Genomic DNA, 20,176 nt, shown 5'->3' with positions numbered 1-20,176 from the left:
CCTGCTGAAGGCTTGGCAATACCACACAGTTCATGTAGCAGTGCAGCACTCATTGTGGTAGCACACTTTAAGGATCCTGAACTCATAAAGGGAAAAGGGAGAGGTGGAAGGTCAGAAGTTCAGAAGTCTTGGTATGAAACCTGTTCTAGCTGCCATTTTCTGAACAGTAGCTCTGCAGATGTTTGAAGTGTCGTTATATTTTTGCAGATCCCAGTGACTAGCCATGTGGCTCCCCAACCCATTTAAGAGCATGTATAAATATGTGCCAGTTTCTTTGCATGTATTCCGTGATACATGGGAGGTTTTAATAATCTACACATAGTAAGTGACAGGACAGGGTACACTGAGTGTAGCATTAGCTGAAAATTGTTATATGGTTTCTGGGTCAGTCTTAACTCTTGTTTGCTTTATCACAGAAAGTCTCTTCAACTGTTCATGTAGAGGCATGTGCTTGTGGCTATCTCATCTTGCACTGTGAACATTACAGTGCCCAATTTTGTCTTTTTGAGTGTGACCCTGACTTGAGCAGATTTTATTCCTCATTAAAAGAAGCTGGACTAGTGCAGTGATGTTTATGACTACAAATAGATGAGGTTGCTGAGAAGACGATATTTTTTCTGGGATTTATAGGCACAGTGACAAAGAACATACTAACCTCTATCTGGAGAGGTAAATGGTGCATTTCTTACTTTGTTTTTTTAAAGAAGTGCTAAACATTCTTTTTTAAGAAAACATATTTCTTAATATATGCATTACCTTGAGCAGAGTATGAAATGATAGCGTGCATGGAGTCATACTGGTTGTCTTGTCTGCCACTGGTTTATGTGAAAAATGGGTAGACACATAGATAGGGCTCTCTGGACCATGTTAAGAAGTTTGGACAATGAATGGTGGTTGAACTTCAAACTTTCTGCAGAGAAATACTTTAAAAGTTTATCTCTCTATAGACAATCCATCTTTATTTTGTTAAGGTGGAGAGAAGCTTGATATCTAACACAGTCAAAAGGCATGTGCACAGTTCCCAGATGCAGCTGTCAAACTTGTATGAGCCTACAGGTAGACAATAGATAGTATTTACAGACCATAAAGTGACTTGAAGAAAAATGTGACAGAACACACACAGAAAATGAAGGCAACTCTGTCACCACCCTCACTTCAGCCCTCTTAACGTAGGGGGTTGGACATCTAAAACTGATTGAGCCACATAAGTTGTCCTTGTGGCTGGGCAGAAAAAAAAACCTCATGGCTCCTACGTATGGAGTAGATTTGGCCATGCAGTGTGGAACTGCAGTGTGGATCCACCACTCTGCAGCAGCCCCATTGCTTCCCAGGAGCACAGCACCCGCTGCACGTATGGTGCCCATTTGCACATCCATTGCTGTCCTGTGCCCTCTGCAGAGGTACTGGAGAGCGGACTTTCCTTTGCTTGCTAAGGAGGAGTGCTTAGAGGAGGCTAATTGTTGGGGAAGATTCCAACTAGATGATCATACTCCAACATGTTTTGTTTTGTGAGCATAGCCAGAAGATAATGTTTTTGCATTTTCAGGCACGATCTTTCTGCTTTTCTTTCCCTGTGCTCATGCATTTAGTATTATGTTTTTCTATTGTGATTATTTTCTGAGTTAAAAGAATTAAAATAATTTTTCTTTGTTAAAAAAAATTAAACTAATATCTCTTCTTTGTTTCTGTTCGCTTCACTTACTCCTTGCCCCTGAGATTTCTTTTGTTCCCCTAGAAAAAATAAAATAGTATTCCTTTGTCCTTGTGGCCAAACCTATGGAGAGAATGAGCCTGTAGCCAAATTGCCAAACTGAGCTCTAGCAGTCCAGCCAACCTTAATACTTTGCAGGCTGCAGACAGATGTTACTAAACAAGGTATATTATCTGTATTCAAGACTGAATTTTTCAATAGTAGAAGCAGCAGAAAACATGATGTGGGTGTCAGCTACAGTATGCCTAAACTGGACTATTTGGGACCTTTTTATTTTTTTTTTCAATAATAGAAAATAGAAAAGATACTGATATGTTTCTACGACTTTGCTTTTCAACCCTTCCTACAGGAGGTTGTAGTAGCTTCATTTTTGGATACACTTTTTTTTGGACAAATGCTTTTTACTTTCTGACTATGAGTTTCACTGAGCCAATAAAAATGTGTTGAATTATTTTTTAGTAAAATATTTAGTGACTACTGGCCTCTTTTAGGAGGCTTATACTGGTTCTAAATCTGAGATATTCCAATGCCAGCATCAGGGTATAATTCATTTGCTTTACATAATGCTGCTAATGTCTCATTCAGTTCCTTTCAAATGTAAATAACTGAAGCCAAAGCCATTGAAGCCATTGAACTCAGAAGAAAAATCAGTTTAGAAAAAGTGATTTTTTTTTTAAGTGAAAGAAAATCATAAAAATGTGTTTTGATTTAATCCATGTTTTTCTAGGCAGTTGCTGATTGCAGTGAATTATGCAACTCTGAACATACAACAGGAAGGATTTTTCTGTATATGAGAGAAGGAAAAAAGCATCAGGCAAAATGGTGTTGCTGCATCGATGGCTTGCTTTTCACTGGATCGGAATTCACAATGAATAACCTACTTCTGCCGCCAAGAAAGGAACACTTTTAGCAGCTGATCATTTCAATTGAAGTGAAGTAGCACTGATGTTGTGGAATGGGCCCTGTCCCCCTTAACTGACAGGTGCAGCTACTTGGGTGGGTGCAGATGGGCTTGACTCCTTTTAGGTATGCGCTCATCTGGTTGATGTAAGTGAAGTCTGATCCAGAAGCCATGCAGACTGTTAGCGGAGCTTATCTTGCTTCTCAAGATATCTTACTACTTTGGATACAGTCTTATGCAGATGGAGATCTGCGGTTGGGTAGAAGGAGATCATGCATCCACCTTACCTAGTTCGGTACTACCAGCCTGGTAGCTGGTAGCTGATAACAAATCTGTGGCTTTGTTATCTTGCCCTACAGTTTGTAAGCAAACTACTGAGCGATGCTGTTTGATGAAGAGCCAAATGTAATTGTGCGCAGTTTTACAATATGGAAATGTTTTTCTGAAGCACTGAGTACTTGCAATCCCGTTGCATCCAGCTCAAATGGTAAGACCTTTAGCACCTCTGAAATTAGACACTGGGCAAATTTTTTCTTCCTGATATTCTTACTCCATTTAAAATGATGTTTCATTATTCTGTTTTCACAGGGCAATATCTTAAAGTCTATTTTAAAAAGCAGTTTATACAACGGCGTTGAGTGAAGATGGCCTGGAACAAAATTCCCTGTCTGGACAGTGAATTTTGGATATTCTGTATTTTTGTGGAATTCCAAACTCAGTGCACAGAACATTCTGTTAAAAATAATGTTTTGCATTGTCAATGACACATTTTCCAAAGGAAACAGGAAGAAAAGTGCTATTTATTTGACAAGCTATTCCAGACAATTGAATGATAGTTTTCCCTGGCAGCCAATTGCTTTATACAGAATTGAGTAAAAATGCCAATATTCATTAAAAGGTCTCAGGTATTCGTAAAAGCCCCAGTTAACTATATAATGCAGCACAGCAGAAACTGCACTCAAGGAGCATTTACATAACGGAGGTCTCCATTGTGGCAAGTTAGCACTATTCCCAAGAGTAGGCTTACCGCCTCCATATAGACTAAACCAACAGTTTGCTTAAGAAATTCATGCCTTGTTTCAAAATATAAATCACAGGTGCTTGTCGGGTTTACATAAACACAAGTATACTTCCAAGAAAGAAATGGAGATGTGGAAATCTTGGAGCGTTTCAGCAATGTTTCAGAACATAAACTGCTGGAAAGAGTTCTGTTTCCTTCTACATCGTTCTGTAGCCTCCCTCAATATCCTGTCTACTTTATATCCTCACTGTGAACAATATATGATAAGATGAAAGGCAGTAAAACCAGGCCATCTCCTTGGAGAGAACTTATAAAGTACATCTCCTGTATATTCCTTTAATCCTTTGTGAAGCAGTAAGCTGCAGTTTTGCCCTCTGTTTTGAAACTTTTCCTTAGTTCTACAGAGCAGATAAATTTGTTGTGAAATAGGGGGGTTTTTCCCCCTTTCCTCTAGGAGAAAAAGAGATACAGGAAAAACTGTCTCGTGGCATGTGTTAGCCTGCTGACAAAATCACAAAGCAGTGGAAGTGAATGCATTTTAGGAAAACCTCAGTACCACCAGAAAACCCACCTTACATGCCCACACTTGTGTAACAGGATTAAATGTTTGTGCTCTGGCAGTGTCTGTGGGCTGGAAGCAATGGAAGCATGTGGACTTTATGCAATGAAACAAAAAAAAACCAGGTCTGAAGCAGCTGGCAGTCTAGATGAGGGCATTGCCTGAGGTCTGTTTGTGCACCTCATCGTATGAATAAAGCTCTTCCAGCTGCAAGAGAAATGCAGAACCGATTCTGAGACAGGAGCAAGTAGTCAGGGCAGTAAACGGGAAATCAGAAAACCTGAGTTGTCTTCCCCAAACATTTTCTGTGCAGCTGATATGTTCTTTCCTAATTGAGTCTCTACTTTAACTAACTTACCATGTATTCATAAACCTTAGCATAATGTAGTTACTGTTTAGGTTTTACAGGAACTACAGGGAAGCAAATAATAATTTCTGATGCTATTGAACACAGGTAACTATTTAGCAATGAAGAAAAACAGTGGAATACTAGAACTTTCTAATTCAAATTTGAAAACAAATTCCTGTATGGATATAGACTGTGGAGATGGGATTATTTTGTGTTATTGATGCATTAGTTAATGAATAAAGGCTCTGTAGCAAGTTTATGTATCCATAAGGAAGTAACTGTGTACAGCTTATTAAGTTTTGTTCTTTAATTTATAGGCTGGTGAAGGTTTTGTGTCTTTGCGTCATGGAGCAAAACAGGACAAACACAAGTGGAAGGAAAGGGGAGAAGGAGAATCAGAAATAAAGCTAATTGGTGGGAATAGTACTTGTCTGAAGACAAGGAGACTTCCTAGCAGGTACTGATCTGCCATGTGCTCCAAAGGTCTGCATTTTCCTCACCAACTTCAAATCTCAGCACAAGAAAGGGTGTTTAAAGCAACTCCTCTGTTCTCTCCTCCTTCCTGGCTCTTTATGTTTTTACATTGTTGGGTTAAGTGCAGGTTTCTGAGAAAAAAATGGCTTTTTGACATTCTGTAGCAACTTCATAGCTGCCAAAGCAGTTTTGTACAGGGAGAAAAGTAAAAATTTTCCCTATCACTATTTGCTGAACAGTGAGAACGAGTATGGATGGGGCAGGAACTTGGTATTTTTTTTTACCTCACAAGCCATCTTTTGGGCTTGCTTAGCTTTTTCATTTTGTTATTTTAAAATCTAATAGAAAAGTGACAACTGTGAGACAGTTTATTGGCCCTAGGCTGTTTCCTTTGAGCTGTAAATAAAGAGCTATCTTACAAGATCTCCAGAGACCTTAAAAGTGTTATAAATAGTACTATATATCTCATCCTTATCTTACACATACTGATTCTTATCCTAAAGGACAGTGGACTTTTCCAGGATGATCCAGAGTCAAGATGATATAGGTATGACCAGAACTGAAGCAGCAGAATTTTTTTTGTCTAAAATGAGAAAAAAATGGTGTCTTTTAGTGTCCACTCTTATATATGCCAACTGCTAATCCAACTGTTCAAGACTGAAGGGAGGACAGAGGATGGTAGAAAACTGAGAGAATTGTGGTTCATTTGTATTTTTTATTATATTGCATTATATTAAGGTGGTTCACAAGTGCAATAATGAGCCAGAGCATCTGGGCTAGGACACTTAATGTTCTGATGGTATATATTGGTAATACATGCACTTTCCATCACAGACTGAACGCTTCAGTATTTTCGTGTGTGGTCTTCCAATGACTGTAAACAAAATTACCATTCTGCTTTCTGCTATTCAGTGCAGTGTTACTGCAGAATCAGACTGGTTGTTCAGCTGCTGTGTATATGGCATTGGTAAGGAGGTAAAACTGGATCAAATCAAGAAGTCCCTACCTTGAACACTTTGAGTCTGAAAAGCAAAGGAAAAACCAACATCATACTAAACAAAACAAACCATATGTACTTTTGTAGAGCAGTTCAGATAGGTTTTAGATTGTATGTACTTGAAAGGGAAACATCTCTGGCAACTTTCCTTGGCATCCTGTTTTTTTGGATGTGCCACAGAAGCTGGTCTTGAAGCATTAGTTCTGAGAGCTGTGAGAGTCAGTGACCACACAAGTATGGTCATCGCTGAGCTGGTATTGACCCCTTAAAAGAGAAAGAAAGAGCAAGAGTAATAACATCTATGATACCTTGAGAAACAGCAAAAGAAAAGTAGTATGATGGTGTTATTTGATGTTTTAAAATCTTGTGATGTGTTTTTTTTTTTCCTAGCATGTGAGCTTCTGTCCTGCCTGGGCTCTTAACCACTTCTAAGCAGTTCCAACCAGGAAGCTTCTGTTCTTTGTCTAAATTTGCATCAGCAGAGACTGTATGAGCAGAGATTAAGTCTGAGCCTGGTGAAAACCCATAAAAGGAAAACTCTCCATGGAGGAGTGTAGGCGTGGATCTGATTGTGGACGTGGATGCCTACATGGTACAAAAGGGGGTGCTTACCTTTGACGTTCCCGTCTCTCTAGGAGGTAGTCCAAATTCCTAAGTAAAGTAAGGAAGCATCCTAATTGCTAAGGGAGAGAGAAACACCTCAGAGGAGTGCTCCCATTAGGACTAACTAATAAAAAAATGCTAATTAAATCCTTCCCCTTTTCTAGACTGTAGGTGCTTGACTTAAGTCTGCAACAGAGATGACTCTGCTCACTTGGGATTCACAACCACAAATCCTCTAATGAGGTTTAACAACCACATTATGTTCTTTGAAGCTATGTTTATGCTGCTAATTAAAAAGGAGCCATGAGCCAATCCCTGACCTCAAAGCCAAATGGTACAACCTGGCTTATGGATACACAGCTGAGGGGTAGCTACCTCTGGAACAAAATTTATCTTGGAGAGAGTTACCTGAAGCAGTCCAAAAGGGAGCCAGGGTGTGAACTAGCATTTAAATACTGTGGGTGACTTACGGGGTTGCTGCTTAACCTAAATTCCTGGTTCTGTTATTTACCAGGAAATATGTGCCTTGTAAGAACTGGGTAGGACTATCAGCCTTAAAAGGTAGCCTCCAAAATAGCAACCCTCTATATAGCTGTTGATGGTTGCAATGCTTTCTGAGAAGCAGTAGGCCTGGTTTCTAGAATGTCGGAGCCCATGTCCCAGAGGAGTGCCACTGTCAGTTCCCTCAACCTCTGCTATTAAACTGGACACAAGAGACCTACCAGAAACTTCAGGCCAGAGAGAGAACACAAGTTGCTGTATAACTTTGGATACTAGTGGTTAAGGGAAAGGAAACACTGTGTTGGTTTGGGTTTTTTGTTTGTTTTTCTCCTGGGTCTATTTCTGTGGTTTAGATCAAATGGTTCTTAAATACAGGAATTGCCATGTAGTTTTGTTATGGTTTTGACCCTGGTTGGTATCAAAACACCACAATAACCACTCACTCACCCTCCCTACTCCCAGTGATGGGGGAGAGAGTAAAAGGGGTAAAGGGAAAAAGAAACACATGGTTTGAGATAAGATTTAATAACTAAGCTACAATAATATTGAAAATAATAATGATAAAAATAATGATAATAGTAATATTCACAAATATACAAATGAGTGATACAGAGTGAAACTGGTCACCGTCCAACAACCAAGGCTCAGCTGTTCCCAGCTAACAATCCCGGAGCAGAGAGAGTCCCAAAACCACAATCCTGGAAAAGAGATAAGAGCCCTGAGTGTCTGAGAGACTGAGAGCCAACAGAGAGAGCAAGATGACCCAGTGAGAGACAATCTGGAGAGACATGACCCAGAGCAAGAGAGAACATTTGTGGACAGAGCCTCATCTATATACTAGGCATGACATGGACGATATGAAATAGACTGTTGCCCAATTTGGGCCTGAGTCCTAAGCCTAAGGTTGAGTCCTAGGCTAGTAACTGGGGTGTGCTCTCTCCCGGCTTCTCTTGCACCTGCAGACACTGGCTCAGCAGAGGAGCAGAAAGGTCCCTGACTGTCCTGGCAGCAACTATAAACGTCAGTACGTTATCAGCTGCCTTCTCAGGACAAATCCAAAACATAGCCTCACACTAGCTACTGTCAAGAAAGTTAACTCTGTCCCACCCAAAACCAGGACAAGTTTAAATGCCTACAGTTCCTTTTAGTTGCTCTATTTCTACAAAAATAAGCTTGGAAAAATCACCAAATATGCTACTGTAAAGCAGTCATGACAAATGTAGGTACAAGATGTGTACAAGATGCAGATGCAGGCTGTGTATATTATCACGAAAGGATCATGTTCTGCAGGAGGATCTGAAAAGCATCTGTTTTAATAGCCTTTTTGACTGGTACTTTCCTGGAAGTGGCTGCAGCTGTTAGAGGTACTCAGCATAGTAAACCTTTATGCAGATGTTAGTTACTAACATCAGCAGATGGAAGCTGTGTTTTTTGTCTTTTTTTTTTCTGAAAGTAGTTTACAAGAGTTGTAATTATTTTCTCAAAATATGGCCAGAAGAGGGAAGGTCATGGAAGGGAAAATTACTAGTGATTAAACCCTAGTATTAATTGCCTCAGTGTCTTGTTGCTATACTTAAAGCCATATGCCAAATGCACGTTCCTTTCTATTGCTTTGCAGATGAATACTGGAATGTAATAGCCAAGAGCAAATACATTCATCCGCAAATATCTTGGAAATACTTTTACAGAGTACTTCTTTTAAAAGGTTGTGCTCAGTTTTCAGAGGCTTTCAGTGTGCATTGGTTTTGAAGAGTTTCCTGGAAAAAAAAAAAAAAAAAAAACGTCCACAGTTTCTCTCTCCTGGAAGAAAGAAATCAGGGAGCATTCTACTACCTGAAATGATGCAAAGTCACCTCTGGATCCAAATCAGACCTAATGTAATCGAGCTGTTGCTGGTCACTCACTTGTCATCTAGCATGATCCCAGTTTTCTCTTTTGAACAGAGCTGCGTCTCAGCCAAAATACCAGTTAAGTGTTTCAACAGCTGAAAGAATAATGGAACTGAAAAGGTTTTCTTTTTGTTCTCCGTGATTCTTACACCACCAGGAGCAGGCACTGTTAGGACATCAGGAAACTTTCTGTTTCTGAAAAGTAGAAGTTTTACAAACAGAAGAATTTGGAATTAATGTTACAACCTAAAACGGTATGTTGTACAGTATCATTCCTCAGTTTTTAGAGAATTCCTGTTAGACTTAAATAAATAGAAACTGTATCTACATTGTCCTCCATCCTAGAGCCTCCACTGTCTGGGGTATGTTTCGTAACCAGCTCAGTCTCTTCCCTCCTGGGCAGGGCTTTACATACCACACATCACTGGAGTGACCATTACAGAGGTGATTGTGGACAGGCATCTCTGACAAGAGAATCCTGCAGTTCAACCGATAGCATTCAATATGGATTCAAGTTTATTTAAAGCAAGAGTACTACTCGAGTTCTGTTCATCTGACTTGGCTTGATTTGGTTTGGTTTCCATTTATGACTCCATGCTGATTAAAATCTTTCCTGTTTTCTACAAGTTTACCCACTTACCTCACCATTGACCTCTGTGTTTAGCTGAATCTCTGAGAAGTCATCTATCTAGTCATGATTTGAAGTGCTCAAGAGAGAAAGATACTTACCTGATAAGGTTTTCTTTTGCTAATAGCCCTCCCCACTGGTAAAAATATATAACTTGCTTCTCACTTCAGTAATGTAAAAGTCATTGACCATTGTTTTGATAATTTAGGAAAAATAGTTCAAGGAGTTTTATATTTCATATTAGTAATAAAGACAAGTTAATAAAAATCCTCAGGCTTTCCAAGAAAGGTAGGAGGCAAGAATTTGGAAATTCACTGCAAATGCCAGTCATTGTAAAGGTAAAGAAAATGGGTGTCCAGCTCAATATATTTGACTAGGTTTTCTCAGTGGCAAGAACTGGGAAACTAGGAGCATTATGAGTCGCTCTGAGTTTGTCATATGGCATGTCCTAGCATCAGCAAACGTTCTTTGCGGTATTAAACTTCCCTAGTTCAAAACATTTTATCAGACACACGCAAACTAGATTTGCCAGTAACACGGGAAACTACCCTAAGGATATGTTTTTGAACATTTATTCAAGATGTATTTTGAATGCTCTTTCAGCTTTCATTCTCAGTTATTGGCAGAAACATTATTGCTTTTGCTGCAGATGAGCAAGGCTCTTCAATTGTTCCAGATGCCAGTGAAAAAATATTTGGAAAAATAGTTTAGAGAGCTTGTAGTCTGTGAAATGAACATTGAATAGATGTTGCTTCACTACACACAAGGGACATGAAGTTCTGTTTTGAAGCCTCAGACACGGCCCTATGTAACTGATGCTTTTAATAATAACTGTAGATGGAATCTGACTGAGAAAGCTCTTAAACAGCACTGGTATGACGCCTATTCAGGAAAGCATGAAAATAGGTGTCTAACATTAAGTACAATGTATATCTAATTATGAAGCACTTAACTGGATCCCCTGGACAGGCTGTTCTGAATCTGAGCCAAGCTGAAGAGCTAATATGTAATATCCAGTTCTCAAATGTTTTGAAAATGCTACTTCTTAAAAACTGAGGACCATATTACTGAGATACATCCAGTCAGTTCAGCAGACTTCGGTGATGCTGCAGTTCTGAGGATCTCAGAGTGTTTTAGTAGACCTAAAATAAAATTTCATTATCTACGATGGAACTGGGACTCTGCATCTTGTTTTCTATGTTTTTCTGCCCCAGAGAACCAAATGGTCATGCTGTGAGAGAGCCTCAGCATGCTTTATTAACAGTGATTAGTAAAGCTTTTTAGCAGCCATTCAAGGGAGAACAGTGTCAGTTCTTGCCATTTATACAAAAGAGGTCAGAGGTACAGATGGTAATGTCTAAGTCTCATGCAAGTCTCATGACTTTCAGGCTTGTGCCAAATGTTGTCTGCTGGAAAAGCTGCATACAGTCACATAGTGTCTACCTGTGAGCCTCTATATAAATCAAAACCCAATGCGCAGGAAATGTTCATCTGCCTCTGGCATGCATGCTGTACTAGTGTATGGCTTTTTCAGCAGTGAAAATAATTGTAGAGCAGTTTTCTAGCAGTCCCAAATTTTCTTTTGGAAATATCAGTTTGCTTAATCACATGCTGGCTTCATTTTGAGCTGTGAAAATGAATTTTTGAGTGGAAGTGCTACAACAGCGTGTAACTCCATTACTGTAGTGGAAAAAGGATGCCACAGGCAGCTGCTGTGGCTTCTGTGTATGTGAATGCACATGGCTCTAAATTGTCATTCTAGTTGGCGGCAAGATTGCAGATTTCTACAAGCTAGGTCCTCGTAATCGTGCAAAGATGAGAAGGGCTTTAGCACCTCTGTGTTTTTGTCTCACACTAGCTCCACTTTGTGCAGTATGTTTTGTTGGTTCTGTGATGGCGAGAAAATGCATCACTGCATGTACAACCCAGCACAGCTAGGTCTGTTCGCTCCTAGTTACTCTTACTGAGCACAAAAAAAACCCCAAACCCAAATGGGAACATTTGCACTGCTATCTGAAACTCTGGAATATCTTCCCCCTTCCCTGAAGGAAATATAAATATGTAAAAAGATAAGTCCTAAAACCATTGTTAAAACACAGAACTGGAAACAAAACTTCTTTTTTTTTTTTTACTTGAATGCCAAGAGGTTTGAAGGTTTGAACTTATCTTTTTTATGCTATTGTGGACTACAGACACTAGCTTTCAAAATCATTACAGAAAATATACCAAAAAAAAATATTTATATACTCTGAATGTATGCATAGGTCACCTACAATCTCTTTGTTCATTTTATGGAACCTGTTTCTAAGGAAAAACTTTTTGACCAAAAGCAGATTATTGTTTTTTGAAAGAAAATAAATTAAATTTTATTGTTTTGTTTTGTTTTATTTTAAGTACCAGAACCTGGGTATTCAGTAAATCACCATCTGAGATTTTAAGTGCATTTTGAAAGAAAGAGCAAGACTTTGCAGGTTATCATTTCACAGCTCAAGGGGAAAGCTCCCTCCCTTCCTTTCACACCAGCTATTCTTGACCGCTAAATTGTCTTCCTGCTTCCTCCCTCTTAGATTTCATGTTTAAAGCTGCAGAAAGTTAAGATAAACAGGAGTTGTCACACTAACATATGACTCAGTAATATTGCAAAGCTTTGTTGGGTTTTGTTTTGTTTTGTTTTTTACTAGGACTAGGACTACTAGTGCTGCACAGGATAACTGGGTTTTTTTAAATATAAGCAGCTGTCCGTGGATGCTTTAATTAGAATTGATTTGCTCATCTTTACAGTCTTACTCTTTAAGTAAATGGCTGTCATCAGTTAAAGTCAGACAAGCTATACATGACTTGAATTTCATTACCTTCCTTGTAACTTACATTTGGTCTTTCAAATGGTCCAAAAACTGATATCTGTATGTATGTATGCTGCCACAGAAGAGTGAACAGTCTGTTGTTGGCAAAGTATAAAAGAAAAAAGGCCTAGTTTTATGATCTGTATCCCAGGATCACAAATGTCCCCTCAGAATAAACAGGAACTTTTAAAGCTTTGTGCATGACACACACTCCCCAGAGCACTGCTAAACTGCACTGCGTTTTGTTTGCCCAGAGGATGGGAGGGAAAGTAAACACTCACAAGTCTGAAAGTTTTGATTCTGAGATAATAGGATACTTTACTCTCTAACGCTTGAAATACATATCTCTTTCCTCTTTGTATAAGTAAAGTCCTAGTATAGGGAAAAATAATGCTATAGGGTTTGTAGGGTTTCCCCAAGCGTTGATAGTTCTGCAAATGGTGATATTTGCCTCAATGTATGTCTGCAGATATTTCATACTCTGAGAAATAAATCTCATTTTCTTTAGGACAGGGAGTAGCTTGTCAAACACATGAACAGAATGAACTACATGGTTCCTAAATACCCAATTGGCTATAATGAAGCTCATTTAGTCCTGAGCAGTAATAGCCAAAATATATTCATCTTTTAGTGCACCTAGCAAATGCTTCTCAATACTGAATGCCACCAAGGGACACCCAAAAGCAGAAACACTGCAGTGTGTGATTCCTTATTTCCATTTTAAGGAGCACTCCTATCACAACCACAGGAAAAATTACTTGTTTTATTTTTTTAAATCTTTAATAAAGCCTGTCTGACCTCCTATCCACTCATTGTTTTAGAAGGTGTTTTATTTACTATGTTAAAGGGAATTAATTTTTTTGATTCCAGATGTATCTTTCCCATTTACTGGCTATTACACATGATTTTTCAATGCCTCTAGGATTGTTTGGGTACAAGTTGCATCCTTACATTTTTGCTTTACTGTGAAACTCCACTAGTGCATTAAGTTCACGTCCTTCCCTTTCTTTGAGAAAGAGATTTAACTTAGAAAATGCCTTATGGATTCCTCTTTTCTTCCTAATTCCACTTTTCTTTCCTCTTGTCTTGTGCAGGTAACTTAGATTTGAAGTACCTGAGGACCACCACAGCTCTCCAGCTCTCTACCTCTTCCAAAGCCAGTGAGAAGCTGTAGCACAGTGCACCAAGGAGTGCAGGTGCCTGTTTCAGGTCTGTGCTCCTCTTTCCCAAACTCTGACTCCATCACTACCCCATGCAATGGGGCTGCTTCCACTATCTTACTTCCCCTGTCTCCGTTTCCACAGCCTCTCACCTGAACATTAAGTAATTTCATGCAAAACTTGTTGCAAACTATCTAAAACTCATATAACGTTTCCTGTGCCTGTATTTGGGCTGCTTCTTGTTACATCTGTTCCTGACAAGCATTTCTTTGTCGTGACTACTGAATTTCAGGTTGAGGAAATCTGTATTCAGGTGTGAACCTTAATTCAGGTATGGATGGGTGTGTTGCTTGTTGCTTTAGGAACACAACTCTATCAGTCAGAAAAGGTTCTTTAAATTAAATGGTCATTTATTATTCACATTGGCTTACCAAGGATTTTATTTGGTCTCATTTGTGCTTGAAAGACTGTAAAACAATGGTAAATTTTTGTGGAAATGTTTTTTACCTTAGTACCTCAGGTCTAATCTGATGCCCACAAAATCAAAGGAGATACTCTGTTTATGAGGGGATTGCCAGTTTGTTTAAATTTGGAGCAATGATCTAGTCACTGCAATGCCTTTTTCTGTTCTGTTGGGCTGTGGCACTGGAAAGCTCTCTTAGTGGGGATGCGCTGAAAAGACCACCTGGGAAATTCAGCAAGAGTGAAACACAGCCATTTGGTTTGCTGAATAGGGATCCTGTAAGGGAGGACAAGCTTGGCCAAAGCACAGCGCTTACTGCTCTGCTCTGCAATTCTTTCAAGTTTGGTCACAGGTGAAGAAGAGTGTAGAAAGACTGCCTTTGGGAATCATAGAATGTCCTGGGTTGAAAAGGACCTTAAAGATCATCTCGTTTCAACCCCCCTGCTGTGGGCAGGGTTGCCAACCACTAGAGCAGGCTGCCCAGGGCCCCATCCAGCCTGGTCTTGAGTGCCTCCAGGGATGGGGCATCCGCAGCTTCTCTGGGCAACCTGCTCCAGTGCCTCACCACCCTCACAGTGAAAAATTTCCTTCTAATATCTAACCTAAATCTCCCCTCTGTTAGCTTACAAACATTCCCCCTTGTCCTGTCACTATCAACCCATGTAAACAGCATCTGTAAAAAGAGTGTAAACAGAATCTGGGGCATCTTTTGGATGGCCTGCTGCCACCTGCTCTTGGTGGGCACTGTTCAAAATGCTTGAAACTTTTCTGAGCACAAGATTTGGGCTATGTGAACTCAACAATGTATCTGGGTCCTGTGCGAGTAACAGAAACATGAAAGAATCAAAGAACCCACAGGTCCATGGTACCATAACAAACTGGTTTTGGTTTAACACAAGCAATGTGTTCTGCATTTGCAACATCTTCTATATACATTGCAAAGCACTATTGGATGTGGGTAGCCTAGAGTTTATAAGATAGACACAGGAAGATAGGAAATTCATTGGTGGAGATAATGTAGTGCTTGTTGTCATTGCTTCCATGGTTTCTTGAGTAATATTTGTTTTTATTTGTTTTAAGTATTTTATATGAAACAGTGGCTAAAGTATACAAAGCAAACTCAAAAGCCAACAAAGGCTGTTGGCCAAATTTAGATTTAAAACATAAAGGGTAGAAAGGAAAACCCTCCCAGCTTTGAGAAGGTAGCTTTTTTGTGGACGACTGCTGATGCAGTGCAACAGCATTGAAACAAAAATAGACCCTTAGTTTAAAAACAGTGCAGGTTTTAATCTGTACTTCTTAGCCCGTTCAGTTCTCCAGACCAGGTGTGAAGCAGTGCCTCAATGGTTTGACCTAAATCTGTCAAGATGATCAGCTTGCTGGTGGAAATGCAAACTGGTTTTAGCAGTTGCCAGTGCTCATATCTGAACTGCACTAGGGCACAAACTGTATAGTCAATATAAGAAGGTGTTTCCAACAGTATATCTTTCTGTGTTGAAATTTGCTTGTGGGATATGGTTCCAACACAAAAGGAGCCTTTCCCTTTCGTTTGATTTATAATGTTTGCCTACTGTATACATCTGCTCTTACATTGCTTTCATGTATTCACAGTTCAGCACCAGTAAAAGCCTAAAACATGACAAACAAGTAATAACACAAGAAAGGTGTCTTGGATATTTGATTTATTAATCTAAGTGGAGAGGAATAATGGAAAGTAGAGCAACTGACAGGGAACAACCATGCTGTACACACTGCTTGCTCCTGCTGGGCCCACTGCCTTCCCCAGTCCTTCATTGTCGTTACAGGTGCATTGATGTTTCTCTGACATCTGTTTTTCACTGTTTCTGAAATATAAAAATATTTTTTCCCAAAATATAATTTCTAAAGGTATGATTTATGTAAGCTAACTTTAGCCATCCAAAATTGATGTATCTCCTCCAAGCTAGTCATATGGAATTTCCCTATATTCAACGAAGAAAGGTAAGTTTCTCTTCGGAGCAATTTTTCTCTTTTATTAAGACCTTTATTCAGCTTCACAGTGGAGGTGACAGTGTCTCTCTCTCCATTAAAGCAGAGAAGACCTAGGCAACTAGATCAGACTTGTCAGAGAGAGGAATCCTGCCCCTAATCTAGCAACATGTCCCTGTCATTTCCTAGGGCCTCTGGGAGGGTTGCAAAGGCTGTTATCCACACTTTCAACATTCCTGCCAGTGGAACATTAGCTTTTATATTAAGTGAATTAAACGACTCTTTGGTTGTCAAAATTAAGGTATATTTCATGCAAGGGCTGTTTGTGTTCCCGGTGACAACTATGGAAGGTGGTTTTATACATTTAAAAGAAGTGATTCAATGTCATTTGGGCAACATACCAAATGTTTAAATGGCACTGGAAGATAAACTTTCTCTGTCTTCTTTGTACACATACATACAATATTTTTGCTGCTTGAGTAGTAAAGATTTTATGTCTGAAGCACCACAATTGCTAAGTTACTCTAGACAGATTAAAGCAAATATGATGAACTGTAGCTAGTCAAGTAACCACTGGAATTTGTGCAGGAATAAGGTGCTGATAGGCAACAGGGGAGGCACTCATCATACTAATTAAGCAGCAGTAAGACATTTGTCCTCAGTTTTTTAATTTCATCATGTTCTTGGTTTCAGTGCTCTGCCAAATTATGCTTCTTATCCTTAAATGTCAATTTGTCATCATTTATTGCTCTTCCTCTCCACTACACAAGTATGCTTCTCCATGGCTTCTGCTCGCAAAATTGTTAACTTCTGACTCCTGGAGTTATATGAACCACTTGTTTCTCCAGTAGTTAAAGTCACTCACACTTTGTGCATTCCTAAACAAACATAAAAAGGACAGGTTTTATGTTGATGTCTAGTGGCTTTACAAAGTAACAGCTGTGTACAAAAAGCAGTACTCTCTTAACAGACAACAGAGAAGACAATCAGGTTCTCTGTCTTTTGTCCTTATTACAAAGAGTTCTCTGGGAATTGAGTTTTCATTTTTACCAGAATTCAGTACACAAAAAATATAAATTACCTATTTCAGAATTTTGTAAGAGGGAGAGCCAGACAATAAAGAGATCTACATTTTGCATTGAGGTTAGTAGTACTCCTAGGAAATTATGTAAGATCTACTCTCCTAGTTTTTATATAGAGTTTTTAAAAATATTTTAAGGTCTTACCTTGAAATTCAAGGCTTGACATTAATCACACTAGCTACCTCAGCTTGACAGCAGTACAATCACTTTGTTTTTACTGTAATATGTGCAACATAGAGGTACATCCACAAGAGGTTCCTGGCTTTAACAACCATTTTACTTTATGTTAAAAGTTTTGGGGGTTTTTTTGGATGTACTCCCATGAAAGCCAGGCATCTAATTGTAGTATCTAAAATTTGAATGTCATCTCCTTATGTATTCAACAGAGGGAAGTACATATCAGGAAGGTAATTCAGTCTTTCTGAAATGTTTACTTGTCTCCATTGACTACAGATAAGCATCAGATATTTCTATTAATGCCTCAGTTTCCTCACCTCAGTATTAATAACTAGGGGTGATGAATCTTGGCTCTATTGTACATTCAGATTTTGTGTTAAGTGACACGTTCTGACAAAGTGTGGATCTAATGCTCACAAAGCATGTCCAGATAAGAAATGGAAAGTGAAGCATCTCTCGTATACTTTGAAAACTTAGAGAATTCAAGGCAACCAACAGCAGATAGGACTTGCGAAAGAGCTTGCAGAAATGCTTTACGTTATCCATAATGTTGCTACAGATGAAAGAGGCACTGATTAAAAGACTCTCAGAAAACAGAATCATTTTTAGAAAGCAGAGAAGCAAAATCAAGACAAATTCTCCATCACAAAATAGTTCCAGAGTGGGAGGATGGCCCTTAAGATTTGACTATGAATAATCAAAAACAATAGATTTTCCATCATGGTAGGAGAGAATGAGGGCTGAGTGATTTTTAGGGAAAAGACAGTGCTGGAATTTTTACTCTCCTTGAGAAGACTGGTGATGTAAAACGGACACTCTTTGCACTTATGTTAATGCAAATTCAAAAAACTTAATCTGAAAAAGGTGTCAATATAGAAAAGGAAGGTCCAACACCACCTTTCCTGGGGATTAACACAAGATGTTAATTATCAGATCAAAGAATGATTTTTGCTATGGTTTTTTTTTTTTTTAACTATAATTTTTACTGTGAAAACAACATTTTTGCAGCCCTCTTAACTTGGTCTTCATGGTACTTTTTCATGAAGGTGAGGCAGCTTTTACTTTCAGTGTATACAAACATAAATGATTTCCCCATCCTTGTTAACCTCTCCTTTCCTATATAATACACCACAAAACCCATCTTATTAAGAACAAGTTCTTTACATGGCTGTATGTGTTCCTTGCTACATTTCTATTTTGAAATCCCTGATGGCTGATCTAATTTCTTGCTGTTTGGTGGTTTTGGAGTTTTTATGTTGAATATGTTTTAACATTCATTCCCCAGAGCTCTTCTGAAATACCTGCTCTTTGTTGTTAGACTGGAGGTTTGGAAACTGCAGTCTGCCCTGGCACAAGACTAAGTTCCTTGGGGTGAGGTTATACCTGGAGAGTACCTGCACCAGTCACCCTGTAAGGCCAAGGAAAACAGGAAGGGCAAACAGCAGTATGGGAGCTTTTGTGTAAGTGATCCATGGCTACTGACAGATGGAAACACTGAAATGTAGCTGGAACCTGTAAGCTTGGCATCAAGAACAGTTCTCTCTCTCCAGGACGAGAGCCACAGATAGGAAATGATGTTTGTGCTTCCTTGTTTTCTTGTCAAGGAGATACACTCGATGCACCTTCAAGACAAGGTGTCTCTCTGGATCTGCACACAGACCAGGGTGAACTTTACTTACCTAGCTCTACTTTGAGATTTTTCAAGTGGGCAAAATTCATCCTCTAGCTGCTGCTGAGTCACCACCACCCTTACACAAAGCAGTGGGATTTGTCTGCTCAATTTTGATACCTGAGCTATCAGCTATTCTTTCTCTATACTCAGTAGAGAGAAGTAGGCACTTCCATAGTTTCTGTTACTGTCTGCAGCTTGAATCAGACTGTTCCTCTCATCTAAACATTGACATGTAGGAAACAATTGCATTGTCTAAACATAGTTGCCTGTTGCTACAGGGTGTCTTGAGCCATCCGCATGAGATTGGTAGATAAAGTACAGGACTTGTGGGAGGTCTGTGCTCTTTCCTGATGGAAAGCAGGGGGCCCAACGTGATGCCTTATTGTACTCAAGCTCTTGAGTAGAGACCTAAATTCCTAAGTTTTCACCACTTAAGCTGTTTAGTAATGGGATTTAGTACCAGACTGTAGATGCCTGAATGTAATGCTTGCAAATGAACTGGATGTCTAAGCTCCCATTATAATCAAAGCACATTTAATTACCACTGTCAGTGATGTCTAGAGAGCTGGGATGTAATTTAACAGAACTTTTTAGAAAGCAAGATTGATGATTATAATAAGAGTTTTTGACCTGACTTGTGGAAGCTAAATTGTTCTATTAACAGGCATACAGAGGAGTGTTTTAGTGAGTGGTCTCATTTGAGAGCAGTGGGATTATTTAGTAAAAAAACTTTTCCAACCTATGTACAAATGCCAGACCTGGGCTTTGCATTAAAGTAATTGATCTAGCACCAGTTAGATGAACTTGAATATGTTAATTCTAAAAAATGACTTTGGGTTTCTTTAGCTCATAAAACCTTTTTTCATGCTCACTTTTTTCTCATTTGTTTGAATTTTAAGTGGTAGGTTTTAATCAGTCCATGTTTATATATTTTAGGATGTTTATATTAAGCTACACAGTGCCTCAAGCAGCTCTGCAGGACAGAGGTACTCCGTACAACAGTTTATTTTTATTGCTAGTCAGATGGTATTCCATGACATGACAGTACACCTCGTACTTGCCAAAATGTTGTAGCAAGGTAATGCCTGAAGGCATGATAAAAATATTATTTTAAAAAGTTTCTAGATCATGTTCTTAAGAGACCTTTGCATAAGGAAAAATGTTTTTCTGACAGAGGG

The sequence above is a fragment of the Pterocles gutturalis genome, unplaced genomic scaffold (assembly GCF_000699245.1).
Source record: "Pterocles gutturalis isolate BGI_N339 unplaced genomic scaffold, ASM69924v1 scaffold15853, whole genome shotgun sequence".
Classification (NCBI taxonomy): Eukaryota; Metazoa; Chordata; class Aves; order Pterocliformes; family Pteroclidae; genus Pterocles; species Pterocles gutturalis.
Note: the sequence above shows the minus strand (reverse complement) of the source record.